Consider the following 7,143-nt stretch of genomic DNA (forward strand, 5'->3'; position numbering starts at 1 on the left):
GCTTGCACTATTAGGACTAGCCTTAATTAAATACATATGGGCAAATGGGGCCCACTTGAGAAAGAACACGACTTGTAACTGGCACTCTATTTCACCTGCCTAACTCCAAGGGCAGAATGCATTACATAAAGAACATCAAACACATTTCTTGAGAGAAATGCCTGGTCATGAAACTGTTTCCTTTCAGGCATCACAGACAATTACACAGAAGCCAGCAGGATGCTGCTGGAGAGCAGAAATATAAATGTTCCATCCACCTGCAAAACCTATATCCAAGCATTTTATTTGTTCCATGGATTTTGCAGCTAAAATTATCAGAAGCAGGATGTATTCCAATTTCGGATCCTGTCCACTCTGAAAAAATACTGCCTACCCAGAAGCCAAACTCCAATGCCTTCATCAGCCCTTCCCTTGAAACTGTTCAGCTTTCATAGACAAATTAAATTTCCACTAAGGCAAAGAGAGAGACAAACTGAATCTGATTACAGCATGCTAGCTGGGGGTCTCTGGGAGAGGAAGATTTCTAGCTTAAACTACTGATCTGTGGTAGAAAAGTACTTAAAATGTGTCTGGGTATTTGGCTGATTTCCAAGAAACTGCTGTTATTGTTCTTATGCCAGTATGTTAACTAAATCTGTCACTTTTATGAGCCATTTCGTCCAGTGCGGGATAGGTCAGAGCCACTGTGCACAAGTCACATGGGAGCTTTGCATGCACATGGTGACACTGATTCACACCACAGCCCTCAGCTTCCCCGCCTGGGTCAGTGTGTTGTGCTATAGCCCCACTGTGGTGATGTGTCATGCGTCAGCTTATGCCCAGTTATGGTTTTCCCCCCAAAACTGCTAATTTAGGATGGCCTGATAAATCAAGTGGTATAAATGCTGTGCTCACCAACATGGCTTATACAGTCTCTCTGGCTCTGGGCACACTTGATCACCCCAGTCCAGCTGAACAGCTTCAGCAGGGAAAAATGAATTCACTGCTCCTACCTCTCTATGCATACCTTGCTCCCACACATTGTCGTGTGAGGGGTGCCCAGAAGTGATTGCACAGAAAGGACTTCAGGGGGAATCTGATAAATGCAGCTGAGCATGAGAACCACTGTAACAGTAGATATGGGGTTTGAACTAAGGACAATGGCCAGCTCACATAACACATGCCAGCCAGGCAAGGGTTGGAGCACTGATGAAACACACATGATGCAGGGCATCCAAGATACAGGGTATTCACCTCCTGGTGTCCAGATGTCTCCTCTCCACAACGGGAGTGATGGTTTTGAGGATCTACCCTTGCGATCAGGCACCTCAGGAAAGAAGGCAGCAGTAACAAAACCAAAGGTCTTTTCGTGAGTAGAGGTCTGAGGCTCAGGATCCGCCACCAAACCGGACTGGATTCATGTCATGAGTACTGACACAGGATCAAAGGTCTATAACTGTGTTTGAGGGGAAAGGAAACACAGATGCTTCCACCACTGGTGGGAATTGCCATTTTTGTGTGCAATTTGTGCCCACCTTGATGCAAGTGTGTCTGGCCCTACAAGAGTAAAAAGCCAATGGGATAGACAGCTCAGGTTCTGTTGTCCATTAGTGCCATGAAACAGAGCCTGCCTGCATACAGTGTGGTGTATACGACACCCTGAACTTCTCCAAAGCTCAGTTCCTCCCCAGACTCCTGAGGGCCTAGTTGCTGGTCTCCTTCACCAGCTTGAGCTTGATAAACTGAGCATTTAACATTAACTGCTTATGCTCTCTGCTTACCGTCTGCATTTTGCCCACGTGGAAGAGTAAATCAGCCCCCTTGTTTCTTCTTCATTTCACCTTCTGTTCCTCTTTCACAATGTCAAATTGCTCAGGTTGCAAATACTGACAGGGAACATTTCACTACAAAGACGGTTTCAATTACTTGCTTGATGTTTCATGAGAAGATGACTTTGAACAATAACTTTTTTCCAGCTTATTAAAATAAAACCAATGGTTTGGACCCAAGAGACTAGACAGCACTTCTTTAATTGACAGCTGGAGGTAGGATAACACTTATTTTTGGCTCGGAAGCAGGGATATCTGATGCCTGACATTTTAATTCTGTGAGCACTCAGATAGGTGGTTTTATTGAATGGTCAGCAGATTTTGCCTGAGAAGCTTCTCAAAGCCAGGAATGCACAGCAGATAAAGACCAATATCTCCAGCTCTTTATGGACATCTTAGATAGTTTAGCAAGGCCTGATTCTGCCACCTTGCACCAAAATGTTAACAGATTTTTGTGTGTGTGGTTTGCCTTATTGAGAATGACAGAGACAGTGTCTGAATTTGTGAATTTGTTCTACCCACCATGCCAGATCTGCGGGATGTTGTTCATCAGTAGATAGCAATTAATAGAGTCATTATACTGCAGAGAGATGATGAAGTTCAGCCGTTTTAAATGAGATTTTCTAGCACTGGGCCCACACCTGGGATGAACACTACAGTTTAGTATGACCAGCTCCAGAGCAACACTTTCATCTTTCAAAAAAAAAAGGTTTCATTATGCATCAGACTAGGAGACTTTTGTAATTTTCCAGGCAAAAAAAGACATTCACACAAACTAGCTCAGAGGTTAGGGCCTTCCTCTACCTTACAGGAAAAGCATGCTGAGTCAGTCTGCTGTATCTGCATCCAAAAAATCCTCTTTGTCTGAAAAAAAAATATTTTAATCAACAATTTTTCAAGTAGAGTGACATTTTATTGCCGTTAAGATTGCATCTGAAAAATGTCCAAAGACATAGAGCTCACCATGTATCTCCTAAGCTGGTGTGCATCCTTTATACACTTCAGGGTAAAAAATCCTATGTATCTATCCCATCCAGCCAATCATGCACTGTACTTATGTAATTATTGCCAGATGGTGAGATGCATTCTATTTTGAATACCTGAATGTTTGCTTATGTAAATACATAGAGAAAAGCATTTGCTGTATTTTGTAATGTTAATGTAGAATGGTGTTTCAATGCTTTGTCGTTTTGTCAGATCCCACTGCTAGTAAAGCAGATTAAAATATTTAAATACCATCAGTTGTTTTATAAACTGGAGATTTGTCTGAAACAGTTATTTCGTTTGGTTTAATTTCTCCTACATATATTCACAGTACAATGTGTGCCGAAGGCTAAAGTACTTTAAAGTGTCTTGCTGGACAAAGAGAAAGACATATTGCAAAATCTAACTATCTCAGTAACCTGTCAAAAATGAGTGTCGTGGTTTAAACCCAGTCAGGTAACTTGTTCACTCACTCCCAGTGAGTGGTGCCAAGCTGACAACAATCGAGGTCCGTGTCCCCCCCCCACCGGGGTTCTCCCCCACTCCCGGAGGAACGGGGAGGAGGATCGAAAGAGTGCAACTCCCACGGGTTGAGACAAGAACAGTCCAGCAACCAATGTACACAAATCACCACCGCTACTATCAACTACAACAATGATAAGGGAAAATAACAAGGGAAGAGAATACGATACCACCGGCAGGGAAGACGAGTTCCACCCGGAAGCCCGTGTCCTTCCGGGTAACTCCCAGTCACCCCCCACCCCGGCCATGACATGCTGTGGTATGGAATACCTCCCTGGCTAGCCCGAGTCAGGCGCCCCATCTCTGCTTCCTCCCGGCTTCCCCTCCTCCCTGGCAGAGCATGAGCCTCACAAAGTCCTTGGTCAGGGTAAACATCACTCAGCAACAACTGAAAACATCAATTTCACCAACACTGTTCTCAGGCTGGAAGTCAAAACACAGCACTGCACCAGCTAGCACAAAGGAAAAAAAAAAACATGACTGCTACTGCTGAACCCAGGACATTATCCACCCCTTATTCCATACCATTCACGTCGTGCTCAGATCCCACATTTTCAATACACCATTGCTCTCCCATATATATACATCCATATACATACAGACCAAGAGGAAAAGATCATTTTCTTAGTGCATGGACCAATCCCTATAATGCTGCCGAGTCCATTCGGTCCATGATGTCCAAAGTTCATTCTCTGTTGGGATGATGGCTGGAGGGAAGTCAGGGCCAGTCGCTGGTGACCTGGAGACATCTAGTTGATGGGCTATAAAAGCATTACACAGCAGGCAACGGCATACAATTGAGTTCACTGGCTGTTTTCCCCTAAAATCAAATCCCCTTGAGGTATACATCGGACTTCCCCATCTTCCCGCATTACCCACCAAGTATATCCAGGTCCCTGAGCAAAAGCAATCCCACGAGTGGGTTTGCATTTACCTGAAGCAGGAATAACCCAGACTGTCTTCCCTAACAAATTCTTCATATGCACCACGGGAACTTTGTCCCCCTCTACAATATGTAAAAGTTCTGACTGGGCTGGGCCAGCCCTGTTGGCAGATCCTCTGGTGTTGACCAACCAGGTGGCCTTTGGTAAGTGTGTATCCCAATGCTTGAAAGTTCCCGCACCCATTGCTCTCAGTGTAGTTTTTAACAGCCCATTGTACCGTTCGATTTTCCCAGAGGCTGGTGCATGGTAGGGGATGTGATATACCCACTCAATGCCATGCTCTTTGGCCCAAATATCTATAAGGTTATTCCGGAAATGAGTCCCATTGTCTGACTCAATTCTCTCTGGGGTGCCGTGTCGCCACAAAATCTGTTTCTCAAGGCCCAGGATAGTGTTCCGGGCAGTGGCATGGGGCACAGCGTATGTTTCCAGCCACCCGGTGGTTGCTTCCACCATGGTAAGCACATGGCGCTTGCCTTGGCGGGTTGGTGGCAGTGTGATATAGTCAATCTGCCAGGCCTCCCCATATTTATACTTCAACCATCGTCCTCCATACCAAAGAGGCTTTAACCGCTTGGCTTGTTTAATTGCAGCACATGTTTCACACTCATGAATAACCTGGGCAATAGTGTCCATTGTTAAGTCCACCCCTCGATCACGGGCCCACCTGTATGTTGCATCTCTGCTCTGATGGCCTGAAGTGTCATGGGCCCAACGGGCCAAAAATAATTCACCTTTATGTTGCCAATCTAAGTCCATCTGAGCCACTTCAATCTTAGCCGCTTTATCCACTTGTTGGTTGTTCTGGTGTTCCTCAGTGGCCCGACTCTTGGGTACATGGGCATCTACATGACGTACCTTCGCCACCAGGTTCTGCACCCTGGCAGCAATATCTTTCCACAGTGCAGCAGCCCAGATGGGTTTACCTCTGCGTTGCCAGTTGCTCTGCTTCCATGGCTTCAACCACCCCCACAGGGCATTTGCCACCATCCATGAGTCAGTATAGAGATAAAGTACTGGCCACTTTTCTCGTTCAGCAATGTCCAGGGCCAGCTGGATGGCTTTCACCTCGGCAAATTGACTCGATTCACCCTCTCCGTCAGCAGTTTCTGCAACTTGTCGTCCAGGACTCCATACAGCTGCCTTCCATCTCCGATGCTTTCCCACAATACGGCAAGAGCCATCAGTAAACAAGGCATACTGCTTTTCACTTTCTGACAGTTTATTATATGGTGGGGCCTCTTCAGCACACACCACCTCTTCCTCTGGTGACATTCCAAAATCTTTGCCCTCTGGCCAGTCCATGATGACTTCTAGAATGCCTGGACGACTGAGATTTCCTATTCGAGTTCGTTGTGTAATTAGTGCAGCCCATTTACTCCATGTAGCATCAGTTGCATGATGTGTAGAGGAGACACTGCCTTTGAACATCCAGCCCAGCACGGGCAACCGGGGTGCCAGGAGGAGCTGTGCTTCAGTGCCAATCACTTCTGAAGCAGCTCGAACCCCTTCATAGGCTGCCAGTATCTCTTTCTCAGTTGGGGTATAACTGGCCTCAGATCCTTTATATCCCCGACTCCAAAAGCCGAGGGGTCGACCTCGAGTCTCCCCTGGAGCTTTCTGCCAGAGGCTCCAGGTAGGACCGTTCTCCCCAGCTGCAGTGTACAGTACATTTTTTACATCTGGTCCGGTCCGGACTGGTCCAAGGGCTACTGCGTGAACTATCTCGCGTTTAATTTGCTCAAAGGCTTGTTGCTGCTCAGGGCCCCATTTAAAATCATTTTTCTTCCGGGTCACATGATAGAGAGGGCTTACAATCAAACTGTAATTCGGGATGTGCATTCTCCAGAACCCCACTGCACCCAAGAAAGCTTGCGTTTCTTTCTTATTAGTTGGTGGAGACATTGCTGTTATCTTGTTGATCACATCTGTGGGGATCTGTCTACATCCATCTTGCCATTTTATTCCCCAAAATTGAATCTCCTGTGCAGGTCCCTTGACCTTACTCCGTTTTATGGCAAAACCGGCTTTCAGCAGGATTTGGATTATTTTTCTCCCTTTCTGAAAGACTTCTTCGGCTGTATCGCCCCACACAATAATGTCATCAATGTATTGCAGGTGTTCTGGAGCTTGCCCCTGTTCCAGTGCAGTCTGGATCAGTCCATGGCAAATGGCAGGGCTGTGTTTCCACCCCTGGGGCAGTCGGTTCCAAGTGAACTGGACACCTCTCCAAGTAAAAGCAAACTGTGGCCTGCACTCTGCTGCCAAAGGAATGGAGAAAAATGCATTGGCAATATCAATCGTGGCATACCACTTGGCTGCCTTTGACTCTAGTTCATACTGAAGTTCTAGCATGTCCGGTACGGCAGCACTCAATGGTGGTGTGACTTCATTCAGGCCACGATAGTCTACTGTTAGTCTCCATTCTCCATTAGACTTTCGCACTGGCCATATGGGGCTATTAAAGGGTGAGCGGGTCCTGCTGATCACCCCCTGACTCTCCAGTCTACGGATCAGCTGATGGATGGGAATCAGGGAGTCTCGGTTGGTGCGATATTGCCGCCGGTGCACTGTTGTGGTTGCAATTGGCACTTGTTGTTCTTCAACTTTCAGCAACCCTACAGCAGAGGGATCTTCTGAGAGACCAGGCAAGGTGGACAGCTGCTCAATTTCCTCAGTCTCCAAAGCAGCAATACCAAAAGCCCACCGGTACCCTTTTGGGTCTTTGAAGTACCCTCTCTTGAGGTAGTCTATGCCAAGGATGCATGGAGCCTCTAGACCAGTCACAATAGGGTGCTTTTGCCACTCCCTCCCAGTCAGGCTGATTTCAGCCTCCAGCACAGTCAACTCTTGGGATCCTCCTGTCACTGCAGAAATATAGATGG

Source organism: Pezoporus wallicus, unplaced genomic scaffold (assembly GCF_028554395.1).
Source record: "Pezoporus wallicus isolate ANWC-B61680 ecotype Strahan unplaced genomic scaffold, APGP_CSIRO_Pwel_v1 contig_787, whole genome shotgun sequence".
Lineage (NCBI taxonomy): Eukaryota > Metazoa > Chordata > Aves > Psittaciformes > Psittacidae > Pezoporus > Pezoporus wallicus.